Source organism: Aotus nancymaae, unplaced genomic scaffold, assembly GCF_030222135.1.
Source record: "Aotus nancymaae isolate 86718 unplaced genomic scaffold, 86718_ANA_hifiasm-v0.15.2.pri h1tg000016l, whole genome shotgun sequence".
NCBI classification, from domain to species: Eukaryota; Metazoa; Chordata; class Mammalia; order Primates; family Aotidae; genus Aotus; species Aotus nancymaae.
Genome location: NW_026988428.1, coordinates 29,204,679 through 29,220,337, shown reverse-complemented (window position 1 = coordinate 29,220,337; position 15,659 = coordinate 29,204,679). Strand labels below are relative to the sequence as shown.

At 40.6% G+C, this 15,659-nt stretch overlaps 1 non-coding gene across 1 annotated transcript; it reads right to left on the bottom strand.

Annotated features, from left to right (window-relative positions):
- Nucleotides 1–7,414: 7,414 nt before the first annotated feature.
- Nucleotides 7,415–7,533, bottom strand: LOC135275442 (5S ribosomal RNA). Its single transcript, XR_010343075.1, has one exon. It is a non-coding gene; the product is annotated as a 5S ribosomal RNA (ribosomal RNA).
- Between the last annotated feature and the right edge of the window lie 8,126 nt (nucleotides 7,534–15,659).

Genomic DNA, 15,659 nt, shown 5'->3' with positions numbered 1-15,659 from the left:
TGACCTTTGCCCTCTGACTACTGATGAAACAATATCACTCTTTAAGGTTCTAGCAGGTTTGATGTCTGCTCTTTCTACTGCTGTCTCTCCCCAGGTAGTGAGAAGTACAGATAAAAGTCAAGTAAGCCAGAGCTACAGCCCCAAATCACAGAAATACCATCATCAAAGAGCAATAGATGGCAAAGTCAAGACATCACACATCAGATTGTCTTGTTAGCTGTTGACAATCCTCAGATGTCTACCTGTCACTCTCTTTGTTGCCTACTTTCCTTCTTCCTTCCTATCGTTTTTTATCCAAGGCTGTAAAGATTAGAATACTGAGGTGAAATATTCAATGACTAAGGTTAATTAGGCTCTCTTGATCACAAGTCATGATGGAGAGTAGAGAGTAGAGAGTTATTGGGAGGACACGTGGGAATAAGAAAAACAGGAATCTGGCCAGGTGCAATGGCTCACATCTGTAATTCCAGCACTTAGGGAGGCCAAGGCGGGAGGATCACCTGAGGTCAGGAGTTCAAGACCAGCCTGGCCAACATGGTGAAACCTCATCACTACTAACAACACAAAAAAATAGCCGGGTGTGGTGGCATGTGCCTGTAATTCCACTTACTCAGGAGGCTGAGGCAGGAGAATAGCTTGAACCTGGGAGGTGGAGGTTGAAGTGAGCTGAGGTGGTGCCACTGCACTCCAGGCTGGTCAACAGAAAAAGACTCTGTCTCAAAAATAAATAAATAAATAAATAAATAACAGGAATCTCATGGAAATTCAGGGACCATAAAGCTGGCCCTTAGGATTGTAGTGCAGTGTGAAGAGATAGAAGCCTTCTGGGGAGACGTGGTGGCTCATGCCTATAATCCCAGCACTTTAGGAGGCTTTGGTCAGGAGTTCAAGACCAGCCTGGCCAACATGGTGAAACCCCATGTCTACTAAAAATACAAAAATTAGCTGGGCGTGGTGGTGGGTGCCTGTAATCCAGCTACTCTGGAGGCTTATGCAGGAGAATTGCTTGAACCTGGGAGGTGGAGGTTGTGTTAGAGGACCCCAACACTTACCCAAAGTTAGCAGTTGGGTTGGGAATTTCCTGGTTTTCATCCTTTCTGTGGTCACCAGAAAGATGTTACAGAAAAGGGGTCCCAATCCAGACCCCAAGGGAGGGTTCTTGGATCTCGTGCAAGAAAGAATTCAGGACAAGTCCATAGAGTAAAGTGAAAGCAAGTTTATTAAGAAAGTGAAGAAATAAAAGAATGGCTACTCCATAGACAGAGTAGCCCTGAGGGCTGCTGGTTGCCCATTTTTGTGGTTATTGCTTGATGATATACCAAACGAGGGGTGTATTATCAATGCCTTCCCTTTTTAGACCATATAGGTTAACTTCCTGGCATTGCCATGGTATCTGCAAACTGTCATGGCACTGGTGGGAGTGTAGCAGTGGGGGCGACCAGAGGTCACTCTCATTGCCATCTTGATCTTGGTGGGTTTTAGCCGGCTTCTTTACTGCAGGCTGTTTTTATCAGCAAGGTCTTTATGATCTGTATCTTGTGCCAACCTCCCATCTCGTCTGTGACTTACAATGCCTTAACCATCTGGGAATGCAGCCCAGTAGGTTCCAGCCTCATTTTACCTAGCTCCTATTCGAGATGGAGTTGCTCTGGTTCAAACATCTTTGACAGTTGCAGTGAGCCGAGATCACACCACTGCAGTCCATCCTGGGTGAGGGAGTGAGACCTTGTCTCAAAAATAGGAAGAAGAAATGGAAGGCTTCAACCCAGCCCCAGCCCTGGGGACAGAGTGTTCTTGTTGTCCTCTTAACCTTATGGATTTCTCACCAGTACGACGCTCCAGTTTTTTTTTGTCTTTGCTTCAAACACTTCTGTTGCTTCCAGATGATCATCTCTATTCTGTAACTTTTTCTTTTTTTTCTTTTGTAAAGACAGTTTTGCCATGTTGCCCAGTGCATACACTGGGCTCAAGCTCCTGGGCTCAAAGGCTCCTCCGGCCTTGGCCTCCCAAAGTGCTAGGATTACAGGTGTGAGCCACCGGCACCCCATCCCCCCAGCCCAATCGTCTAAATTCTGTAACTTCTCTCTATGGTGCGTAACTTTATTTGCTGGTGCTTATTTGTTACTTCAGCCCATTTCCCCAACACTTTCCCTACAAGGTTTTCCCTGAAGGCATGCACTTACTACTAATTGCTTTGCCTCAATTTGAATCTTCTACTTTCCCTAGAAGGGAAAGAATCTGGTTGCTCATTGTTTGTCCCTGTGGGACAGAGCCCTGGGGGCTGGGCCATCTGGGGGTTCGGTTGAAGTCACTCCTCAGATTATAGGTAGGTGACAGCAGGAGGTCAGGGTCACATGGTAAAACTCTGATTAGCTAAACTTTCACTTTTCTCTGCAGGAGACCATGGGTAAGGATCTTTTGGAAGCTTCTAGGAGCAGCAGGCTCTTTATTGGCTTGTTCTGTACATATGATTCACTACAGACAGAATGTTTTATGTCCCACGCCCCAAATTTATATGTTGAAACCTAATCCCCAGTGCAATGGTTTTTAAAGATGGGGCTTTTGGGGGGCAATTAGATTATAAGGACGGAACCCTCAGGAATGGGATTAGTTCCCTTATAAAAAGGGACTCCAGAGAGCGCCCTCACCCCTCTACCATGTGAGCACACATCTAAAAGATGATGTCTATGAATGAAGAAGTAAGCCTTCACTGGACACTAAATCTGCTGGCTCCTGGAACTTGGACTTCCAAACCTCTAAGACTGTGAGAAATAAATTTCTGTTGTTTATAAGCTGTCCAATTGACGCCTTTCTGTTACAGCAGCCCAAAGGGACCAAAGCAGACTAATTTTGATTTTCCTTACTAAGAGAGACAGAGTAGGGGTACTAATCCAGCCCATGTCCCCACAAATTTGCAATTGCTTCCCAGTCACAACCCCTAACACATCCCCTGTGGAATTCACCCAAGCCAGAGCAAAAAACTTTGTTTTTTCCAAGAATTTAAAATTAGGGACACTCAGAGACACTAACTCAGTCAGATCATGAGGGGAAGGTGCTTGAACTGAAAGATCAAACAGAATTTTATCTGCCATTGACACCATGAGAAGCCAAAATTATGTGTAAATTTAAGTTTTGAGAAGCAGAAAAGGCCACTATCTTGAGAAAAACAAAAGACTGAAGTAGCAAGAAAAAGAAGAGGCCAAGCAGATCCATGAATGATAAAGTTTCTAGAAAGTTCCATTCCCTCGGTGGCTTGGTCATGTTTTTTGCCCTTTTTTTTTTTTTTTTTTCAGATGGAGTCTCCTCTGTCACCCAGGCTGGAGTGCAATGGCATGATCTTGGCTCACTGCAACCTCTGCCTCCTGGGTTCAAGCAATTCTCCTGCCTCAGTCTCTCAAGTAGCTGGGATTACAGGTGTGTGCCACGTCATCCAGTTAATTTTTGTATCTTTAGTAGAGACAAGATTTCACCATGTTGGCCAGGTCTCGAACTCCTGACCTCGTGATCCACCCGCCTTGCCCTCCCAAAGTATTGGGATTACAGGCATGAGCCACTGCATGCAGGCTTTTTTGTCCTTTTTTTAGGTGTGTGGGAGTTTGCCTGTTGTGTTCTTTAATAAACCCCTTTTATACTTGAAAATGATCTTGCTTGACATTCTGTTTAAAACTTGCTAACCACTGAGAGGTTTATTAAAAGCAACAATAAGGAGGTGACCCACGAAAAATTTGTACTTTTTACCCAAGCCTTTTGTCCTAACAAAAGCAGAACTGGCCATCTGAAGTATAGAGGAGCCTTTGATCTAAAGTGGACCAAATGTCATTGTTTCTGATTAATATAATTTTATTTGCCAACATGACTTTATTTCCCAATGGCAAAATAAGAATTCCTGATATGTTGCTTTGTTACAATAATTGGAGAAAGATTGTTTAGCTAATTTTACACTCTGAAATCTCTGGAATACTCAAGTTTTTTTCTGAATACCTTTGCAATATGAAAAAATTTTTAAATATTTTTAATGTATGACTGGAGTTATCTATCCCAGCCAAATTTCAGTGGATGGACAACTCTTCTATACAATTTATTTTTCTAATTTTAAGAGTTTATGGACCATATGATGTACAGTGTGTTGGGTTGGTTATGTGCATGGTTAGGTATGGAGAGCAGCAGAGAAGCTGCACAGAGCTGATTAAGCAGCAGCAGGATAAAGAGAAATGGATGCAAGCTAATCGATAAGAGGAGTTATCCCAACATTTGGTTATACGCATCATTCATTGCTTCTTTGGCTCTAGATCGAAAAGATCAAGTTTTGATATGGGAAAGTCAGTATGCCTAGCAGATATAGCCTGTTTAGAAGAGTTAGTTTGACCACTTTCAAGTAAAACATCCTTTCTCACTTTTTGATACAATTAGGGATTAAAGAACTGATGACTGCTCTGCATTCGATTTTTCTGGAATGTAAAGGCAGTCTCAACTGAATAGGTGTTCTTTGCTTTCCTACTCCTGTTTCCCCCATCCAAGCAAGATTAAAATCCATTTCTGATTGGATCAGTAGCCCTAGAAGTAATGTGAACATGGGTGTGAGATCTGCAAGTCACTTATTTCACTCCCTCCTCTCCACAGAGACTAAAGAGGCTCTCAGCTACAGAAGCTGCACTTGGAGCTATTGACGAGTTTGTTTGCACAAAGCAAAGCACTTTTTCCATCATTGTAGTAGTCAGGCTCCAAGACAACCTCCCAGTGATCGTCACCCACTGGTATTTACAGCACTGTATAATCCCCTCCCATAGTGTATTAGGTAGGTTTGGTCTGTGTGACTAACAGCATATGGCAGAAGTGATAGTATGTTGATATGGTTAGGCTTTGTGTCCCCTCCCAAATCTCATCTTGAATCATAATCCCCATAATCCCATGTCAAGGAAGAGGCCAAGTAGAGGTAACTGAATCATGGGGGCCATTTTCTCCATGCTGTTCTCATAAGAGTGAGTTTTCACAAGATCTGATGGTTTTATGTATTTGCTCAGCACTTCTTCCTATTGCCTTGTGAAGAAGGTGCCTTGTTTCCCCTTCACCTTCTTGCATGAGTGTAAGTTTCCTGAGGCTTCCCCATGCTGAACTGTGAGTCGATTAAACCTCTTTCCTTTATAAATCACCTTGTCTCAGGCAATTCTCTATAGCAGTGTGAAAATGGATTAATAAATATGTCATTTCCAGGATTAGGTTATCAGACCAAAGATTCTATTTTTTCTGTCTCAGCCATCTAAGTCTGAGGGAAGCTACTTGCCCTGCCACAAAACCACTCGAGCAGCCTAGGGAAACATCTATGTGGTGACAAATTGAGGCCTGCAAACAACTGTATGAGCAAGCTTGGAAGTAGATCCTTCAGCCCTAGTGAAGCCTCAAATGACTGAATTCCCAGCCTATAGCTTGATTTCAACTTCATAAATGACCCCAGCCAAACCACTCAGCTAAGCCACAGGCCCTGTGATATGTGTTTGTTACTTTAGGTTGGTAAGTTTTGGGATAGTTATGCAGCAATAGATAACTAATACAATCTTCCTGTGAATAAGCAAGGAGTTCACTTAAATTTCAAGAGCACTTGAATATTTAAAACTTGGGAAGCCAGAAGAATTCTTTAGCATCAGTTTTGGAGTAAAGAGCATTGATAAGGATGTTTCTGAAATGTGGCAGGCACACAGCACATAATGAAACAGTAGACCTAAAAGAAAACTATGTGACTTGTTGCTACTGTATTAGACATTAAAACAGATGTCCCAGTGATTTGAGACCACATTTCTTTAATCTTTTGTATTTTAACAATGGAAATCCATGCATTTCTCTTTAGTCTAGAGCAGTGCTTCTCAAATTTTAATGTGCATGAGATCACCTCGGGATCTTACTAAATGCAGATTCTGATTCAGTGGGTCTGGGGTAGGGCCTGAGATTCTGCATTTCTAACAAGCTTCCAGATGACCCTGATGCTGTAGAACCATACTGAGCGGCAAAGGCCTAGATCACTGTAATATCTTTATTTATTTATTTTTTTGAGAAGGAGTCTTGCTCTGTCGCCCAGGCTGGAGCGCAGTGGCGCAATCTCGGCTCACTGCAACCTTCACCTCTCAGGTTCAAGCTGTTCTCCTGCCTCAGCCTACCAAGTAGCTGGGACTACAGGCACATGCCACCACTCCCAGCTAATTTTTGTAATTTCAGTAGAGACAGGGTTTCACCGTGTTGGTCAGGCTGGTCTCTAACTCCCAACCTCACGATCCACCCGCCTTGGCATCCCAAAGTACTGGGATTACAAGCATGAGCCACCGCCCCTGGCCCAATCACTGTAATCTTTTAAGCACATTCCCTACACCAGGGAATCTCCAACTGAAAAAGCAGTATTTTCTTTTCATCTCTTTGCAAGTGCAATCCCATCCATCAATACCAGTTTGTTTCCAAACCTTCATTAGAACTTTATTTTGCCAAATAAAGGTTCAAACTCAATTACTCCACTTTTCGTCTCTATTTGTTCTTCTTCCTCTAGTGCAAAGTTTAATCAAGCAATGAGACCCCACCACCACTAATAAGTCGTTTTCCTTTTTTTTTTCTTTTTGGCAGAGTCTTTCTCTGTCACCCAGGCTGGAGTACAGTGGCGCGATCTCGGCTCAGGGCAATTTCTGCCCCTTGGGTTCAAGCGATTCTCCCACCTCAGCCTCCTGAGTAGGTGGGACTACAGGGGCAAGCCACTATGCTCAGCGAATGTTTGTGTTTTTAGTAGAGATGAGGTTTCACCATGTTGGTCAGGCTGGTCTCAAACTCCTGACCACAAGTAATCCACCTACCTCGGCCTCCCAAAGTGCTGAGATTACGGAATGAGCCACCGCACCCGGCAACCTTTTTCTTATTATACTGAAACACTGCCTTAAGCCACATTTCCAAGCCTTCTAGCCTTAAACAGCTTCTACTATCTCACATCTCTATGGCTAAGCCCTTTACTAGTATGTGCTTATTTTATCCCAACAACTTCAAGTGAAATAAGCACTAGTACTAATCCTATATTACAAATGAAGAAATGTTGACGACTTAAGTGAACTTTCTCATACAGCCAAGTTTTCAATCCAAGGAAAATCCAAAGAGAATTTAAGCACTATAGCTACATTTATTTCCCTCCTGAAACTTGTCTTTTCAGCCCTACCCTGTACATATCTAAATATGCAATTCTCTTTCATACTTCTCAACTTAGATCACAATTCATACAACTGTTAAGAACTTATACTGCCTTTTGTCCTCAGTGTTCAATGACTTAATCAGTGATGTTACATTCTGCATGCATACACCCACAAATGTTCAGCTAAATTTAGTTTTCAGAGGACAATCACATATACTGAGTCTCAAAGCTCAATTTTTAGTCTTTTTTTTTTTTTTTTAAAGCCTACAGCACCCGGTATTCTCAGGTGGTCTCCCATCCAAGTACTAACCAGGCCCGACCCTGCTTAGCTTCCGAGATCATACGAGATCAGGCGCGTTCAGGGTGGTATAGACGTAGACAATTTTTAGGTTTTCAATTTTTTTTTTAGAGACAGAGTCTCATTATGTTGCCCAAGATAGAGTACAGTGGCTATTTACAGATGTGATCGTGGCACACTGCAGCCTTGATCCTCCCCCCTTGGCCTCCTGAGTAGATGGGACTGGTGTGAGACACTGTGCACAGCCAGGTCAATTTTTAAAATGGGCAGAAGAGATAGTCAATGAGAATGAAAAAATTTAAATGCCTGATCTCAGGGGTATCTGATTTCAGACACAATGAATCCTGCTGTCACCAAAAATATGTCTTTCCTCACCTCTTGGCTCTGCTTTCCTCTTGGGCCTCACTTCCAGTGGGTTCTAACAGTGCTGTGTCATGGTAGCTACCCACTGTTCCAGGCTTATATTCTACTAGCTTAGTGTAGCTTAGTAACAGAAAGCGCCTCTTTCTCAATAATTCCCTCAAAGTTCTCAGGATTGCTTCTCAGTGGACCAATTTTACTCTACGGGATTTTCAGGTTGCAAATTAGGGGATGCCCTTGGAAGTCAACTTCCTGGGTTTGTCATTTACTATCTTTGTGATCTGGCTAATTTCTCGTGACTCAATTTACATCTGTAAAATGGAGATTGCAGCATTATCTCATAGGGTTGCTGTGAGAATTTAAATAAATATTCCTTGAGCACTTACAATGGTGTGACAGACTAAAATCTCAACAAAGTGTTGTTATTAAATGGCCATTTATTAAATTTCCAGAGGAGCTAGGTCTGGGAAATGTGCTTTCAGCTCTCCTATTCCAAGCAGAATTAGAAAACTAGAAGACATTTTAGAGTTTCACTATTTAAAACTTTTTTAGAGCCCAGAACAAGCTAGGTTCAAGCCACTAACTTCACTCTAAAGTCTGCTTACTCCACTTGATGGTACTGTGGCAGATACTTAGTTGTTCCCCAGACACGTAGTCCCTTTCATACTTGAATTTATGCAGTTCACATAGCTATTCAAAATAAAGACTACATTTCCCAGTCTCCCTTCCAGTGGCCATGTGTCCATGTTCAGAACAATAGGACAAAAGCAGATGTGGCATCTTCAGCTTCTGAGTCCTCTTAAGAAAGGAGGCGGGTCATGCTTCATTTTTCCTTCCTGCTAAATACAATGTGAACAAAAGAGCTTGTGTGTGAAGCAGCCATCTAGAATCATCAGGACCACCAGGCTACGTGGTGCTAGTGTGCAATTTAGAAAAAGGCCAACCCTCCCCATACTATCTGGGGTCTTAATGGTCCCTTTGTGTGAATTTTAAAAAGGTCACCCTTCCTCCATGCTGACTCAGCCAGTGCCTTAGGGTGCTTGATGAGCTGATCATGGGATTAATTTCATCCCCTGCTATTTCAGCCTTTTGGCCATGTGCCCTCGTACAGGACATAATTAACACAACCATATATAACAGCCCTTTTGGGAATGGAGGTCACACAGGACAGAGCAAACAGATAGGTGTCTAGGTCTCTGTTACAGTGGAGTATCCGACAGTCAGCCCTGGTCCACCCTACTTAAAACTTTTAAGCCATTGCTATTTCCATTTGTCGGTACTAATATAGAAAGCTCATTCACACTGAATTGTAAGCCTTGGATTTTACTACTGGCTATTTTGACTCACATCCTTTCCTTTCCCACCCCCAAATTAGATCATATTATTTTTATTTAGAACAGCATTAATACCAAGTAAATACTACCAATTACCCCTTGTTCTGCATTCTGTGATTTTTATTTCTTTTCACCACTGGGCCAGAGCTTCAGCCAAATTTGGCCTAATTATAGTAAAATTATGGTTAAAAAAAATCCCAGCAATTCTTTCCTCTTAAAAGTATGTTCCTGGAGGATTATTTTATATGCAAACTCTATGCAAGTCCTCTTGTCTGGTAGGTCATTTTATGACTGCTGCCTACAAAGTAAACTTAATTAATCAATACTCTCATGTCCTTTTACAGGCAACTCCAAAAAAGTGTGCAAAGTAGCTTGGATTTTACACATAATAATTGTGTGCAAAATTACATGTAATTTTGAGTACTGAATTAAGGGGTAGTTTTTATCCTCTATTTCACCACAAAGAGAATTCAGCCAACATACTGAGAATCAGAACTGAAAACAGAAGCAGACTAAATTTTCATTCCTTTTGACTTAAAAATCTAAAGACTTTTTTTTCTTAAAGGGATGGAATCTATCTTGCCCAGGGTGGTCTCAAACTCCTGAACTTGAGATCCTCCTACCTTGGCCTCACAAAGTCCTAGAATTACAGGCATGAGCCACCACACCCATCTCAAAACCATCTCTTAACTGACATTTTAATCTGTTATTTCGGCATTGCCGGGAATGAGCCACTGACTTTAGATGGCAGGTTGTTTTTTTAATAGAGACAGGTTCTCACTATGTTACCCAGGCTGGTCTCAAGCAATCCTCCTGCCTTGGCCTCCCAAAGTGCTGGGATTATAGGCCTGAGCCAAGATACCTGGCCTAGACTAGTTTTCTGTTGTCTCTCTTACAAACAGCAACTAATTCAAGCTTGAGCATTGGTAGAGTTATATGCTCTTCATCAAACGATAGAATGAAATTTGTCCAGGGCTGAGCATGTTGCCTCACACCTGTAATCTTAATACTTTGGGAGGCCTACACAGGCACACTGCTAGAGCTCAGGAGTTCAAGACCAGCCTAGGCAACACAGTGAAATCCTGTCTCTAGAAAAAATACAAAAATAAGCTGGGCATGCTAGTGTGTGCCTGTGATCCCAGCTACTCATGAGGCTGAGGTGGGATGATCACTTGAGCCCAGGAGGTTGAGGCTGCAGTGAGCCATGACTGCAGTCCAACCTGGGTAACAGAGACCCTGTCTCAAAAAGGAGAGGAGAGGGGAGAGGAGGGGAGGGGAGGGGAGGGAAGGGGAGGGGAAAGGAGATGAGCGGAAAGGAGAAGAGAGAAAAGAAAAGAGAAAAAAAGAAAAAAGAAAGGGAAGGAAGGAAAGAAAGAAGGAGAAAAGAAAAGTCAGTCAGTACAGAGGAAGCAAACTGTTATTTTGTAGCATCTCTGCTCTCAAAATTTTGGAACACAATTCCAAACTCAAAATGCTTCTATTTTTTAAGGGTAATTCCTATTATGTGATTTCTTAACACCCCTGAGGTAAGTACACATATTTCCATATTTTGATGCAGAAAAAGAGACAGGGAGCAGTGAAATGGCGTCACAATTACATAGCTAGTTTATGGTAGAACGGAATCTAATACCCAGATCTTTTAGATACACACCTTTTCATCACTCACATTAGTTCACAGTCTCATTTCCTGAAACCGTTTCTTTGTAGCTCCATTTCAACCAGTATGAAATGCCAAATCTCCTGGCAATCTCATAAATTTCATCATGATGTGCCAAGTTGAGTGTTTTGGTCTTGGCAGCAGATGCCCTGATAACGTCCACTAATAGAAACAGCTCACCAGCCTATCACTCTTGCTAACTGATTCAGCTCCTTTAGACTGTTGGATATCATTCTTTCCCGTATGGCTTACTTTCGCTAGCTAAGAACATTTGCAAGATTTAAGCTGCTTGATCAACCAAACAATATTGTAAATCTACCTTTAATTTCAGCAGACTTGATAATCAGTCTTGAAGCTTTCAGATTCCCAAAGGGCAAATGTAGTATATACTTTTTAAGAAAAATTACACAAATAGTTTTCATGTTTAAATTTAAAATTTTACTTAATTCATAGAAGATGGTCCTTGAAAGTCTTATTTCTTTAGTTTCGATAGTCTTCAAAATTTATTAGTCTTGCATGAAAGCAAAACATTTATATTATATGGCATTTGAAATACAATTAACTCACATATTCTTAACATTCACTGTTTTGTATTGTAGTTAAGTTTTATTCTTAAACTGGAGGGAAAATTCACATCCATCACAGCACCCACCTCTTAAGAGTGTATTGGCTTCAGATATTCTGGAACTTCTGCTGTGTTGATGAAACTAGGAAGCACATATTCCTCTAAGTTTACACAATTTTGTTATTGTTGTTCCTCAACTGAAACATTTTATTCCTGGCTTTACTTAGCTTTACACTGGTTGCAAACATTTCTGGTACTGGGTCATATGGAAAAACCAGTTTAAAGCAGTGAAGACACTTTGGGCCATCTTTGGGTAGTTCTATATAAACAGAAAAATAACCATGACCTTAAAAAGTAATGGATCAATACCATAGGAAAGGTTAAAAAAACAGGAATGGAAAACCATGTTGACTGGAATTGAAATAGCGCTCTCCAAGTTGTAGATAATAAATGTTGAAAATAACATTTTATTCATGAATTATCCAAGAAGTCAGAGAGGGAAAAAAGTAAAAGCTAACATCAACAGCCACAATTACAATCAGATTTTGGGTATCAAGGCTGTTTAAACTGGGTCTTCTAATAGGATTACTCTTAGTCATGCTCACGTGGATTTTGAAGCACAAAGTGCCCCCAAAGGCACTCTCTTCTGAACAGTTAGCTGCTATGGAGTTTTACACATCTGTTACCATGTTTAACGAATTGTCAATTGTGAATGAATATGCAAAATTAAAAGAGATTTTCGTGAAGTTTTTAAAAAAAAATGCAAAGGTTTCTAATGTGCAGACAGAAGTGACACAATTGTTGAAAATACTATTGGTCTCAACTTTTCCTTCATTTTATGCCTTAACCCAGTGATTCACTTCCATTCAGGAAGCCTTTGCCAACTTCTAACTCAAGTTAGGATGGATACCCTTTGGAGATGCTTCCTTGGCATATGTTCCTCTTCTGTAAGAATGTAAAGGGGATCCCTTTCCTCATCTCTGTATTGAGAGTGCCTAGCACAGAGCTCAAATGGATTCTGAAGTGAAAAACTGCCTGAGTCTCTTCATGAGTCCTCTGAAAAATGTGTTGTGGGTCCCCTCTTACGAAGGTCACTAAATGAGAAGTGGAGACAAACTATTTATTTATTTTACCATTTGTGGAAGACAGAGGCAAATTTCCATTATATACCTCAAAGGTGTCAGAAAAAAATTGAAAAATCTTTTCACATTTATCATAATCTAAATCAAGTGGTACTAAAAAAGTAGCAAGGAAGCTTATGTGAATGATGGTGGAAGATGGGAATGAGGACAGGATGGAACACCATGCCCTTAGGTAGCTGTTCACTGCCCCTCTCTGCCATAATGAAACACACAACTGAGGAACACCTGTAGAAAGGAGACATTCTGGTGGCATGTTCTTACCTAGCGAAACTAAGCGATATGAAAAAGAATGAGAGCCAACAGTCTAAAGGAGCTGAGTAAACCCCCCTCATCCCCAAAAAGAAGAAAGAAAGAAAAAGCTATTTTTCAGCTTGACTCTACCAGCTGTATTAAGCAGCATCACAGCTTGGAAAGATATAGTACTAATTTTGAACAAAAAAGAAACATCATCAGAAATGTTCCTCAGAAGCCTGCCTTTTCTTGACCAGCTCTTGTTCAAAATGTTCTGTATAATAATTACTGTTAATATGCCCTGAAGGGCAATGATACACCTGCAGGCATAATCCTCAAACCTGAAAGGTCACTAAAATTGCATTTCCCCATTCTTCCCTCACATTAATGTTAACATACAGACATGAAAGCAGACTTGAGGAAATTAGGAGTTATCTGTAAACACATGACAACTTTAACCAAGAATACTGGCCCTGCTTTGTATTCTAGCCACATGTTCCTACTTTTCCAACAACCCTGAAAAATAAATATTTGAACTACAATCTTCAATAAAGTCCCTCTACATTTGTTGTCAGTCCTAATCACTTTTTTCTTGTCTGCTTAGTGACTTTAGCTCTTAGATGTTGCACCTGGAGATTCTTGCTTACTTTATGATGTAGGTTTATATACCCTTTAATTGAAAGCAAACCGCCTTAGATAATCGAGTGACAAACAATGTTACAAGGTCCACTTTCCGTTAAAAGGCAAATAGAAATATTAGGCTGTTCTCTAAAATGAACAAAAACACATAAAAATACATCATAATCTACCACTCCATTTCCTTCATCAGAGATAAAATCCCACAGCCTAAAAGGCCTCTTTTGTGTACACGTTTTGTCCAACAGCAGGGGTGGCAGATACAAGGGATTGCAGTACTCAATGGCTAGTCTTTCCTCTGTTCAAAAGAAAAACTTTACACAGTATACTATTTTTATATTCATGTTTCTACAATAACTATAAAAACTTTAACCCAAATTTGTTTAATATTTTAATTATCATGTGTTGATTAAAAAAAAAAAAAGGTAAAACTGATAATGGAAGGATGACATAAACATATACCTCACCCTTAAGCAGTGTGTGTGATTTTTTTTAATGTGAAGGTTAAAGTGACTTTATAAACTTATGGTTCTATTTTTAGTGAGCATTATACAAATGTAAACATGTACAAGTTTGCCTGGTATTTCATGGGGTTGCTGCTCTGCCTTTAACTGTTCAATTGCACACAGTTGTAAGACCAGATTTGTGGCAGTATGTGTGTCATTAACATTTTTCCTGCTGAGGTTAAAACAACCAAATATAAACTGAAAACAAAAAGCAAGGAAGAAAAGATGATATGAGAATTTAACACAGTATCATTTTAAATAGCAGTACGACAGCTGATCAAAGAGGAAACGGAGCCTATTCCTACATGACTGTGTACAACATGTGAATGGCCATCCCTAGAGTTGTTAGTGAATAGCCTCCATGGATGGACCCTGGGACTGTATGTACCGACTGAGTGGAGTTCTACATATACCAATGCAAAGAACTCATTAAAAAAAAGAGAGAGAGAGAGAGACAAAATAGTTACTGCTGATGGAACTGTTAATGCAACAAAAGTTCAAGCTTGGCCAGGCACAGTGGCTCATGCCTGCATTCCCAGCGCTTTGGGAGGCTGAGGCAGGTATTTCACCTGAGGTTGGGAGTTTGAGGCCAGCCTGACCAACATGGAGAAACCCCACCTCTACTAAAAATACAAAATTAGCCAGGTGTGGTGGCGCATGCCTGTAATCCCAGCTACTTGGGAGGCTGAGGCAGGAGAACTGCTTGAACCCAGGAGGCAGAGGTTGCGGTGAGCTGAGATCGTGCCCTTGCACTCCAGCCTGGACAACAAGAACGAAACTCCATCTCAAAAAAAAAAAAATTCAAGCTTAGCACGGTCTCCTATAACCTGAGACATTTCAGTTAACATTTACACTATGGAGGCACACACTGGAAATATTTTACTAAGAACCTTAGAACTGTTTTCAAAAAATTCAGAGCAGGAAAAGTTTTCGAAGTTATATAAAGTTAAATGCATACAATGATTAGATAACTATTCCTCTGGGATTACTATCTTCACCTACATTTTTTTGGTTTTAGGAAAAAACCAATAAGCCTCCGGCTTTCTTTTTGGTTAAATGAAAGACACTAGACAAACAGATTCCATTCCTGACCCCACTAAACAGCACTTAGTAGCCAAATCGCCCTCTCTGGTAGGCACAGAGTGGGGACTCAAAATTGGTTCTATTTTTAGTGAGCATTATACAAATGTAAACATGTAAAAGTTTGCCTGGTATTTCATGGGGTTGCTGCTATGCCTCTAACAGTTCAATTGCATGTAGTTTTAAGACCAGATTTGTGGCAGTATGTGTGTCATTAACATTTTTCCTGCCAAGGTTAAAACAACCAAATATAAATGAAAACAAAAAGCAAGGTCTCCTTTGCATTCAATCACAATGATATTCGACATAAGAGAACATGTCACTAGGCAAATCATTCAAACTACAGTTGGGAGACACTTTCTAAACACTGTGGATTTGAGAACAAGAAATTTAACAGTAGTGCAAACCTCTCTGTTCACTGGAGGATCAGAGAAGATGGATCCTCACAACAGGATCCATCTTCTCATGAATTAAAGTCATTGAATTTTTTTTTTTAATGGGAAAGCAGTTTCGAGATAAAGTATTGCTATAAATTATGACGAATATAAGTATCTCTGACTTCAACCCTTTCCCACCAGTGTGAAAAGTGAATAAAGACAGCAAGAGTTTTTAGAAAGTTAACTTATATTAAAAAAGCATATAAACAATTTTAATACTACAAAGTAGTATTTCAATACAAAGCAGTTCAAATATTAAC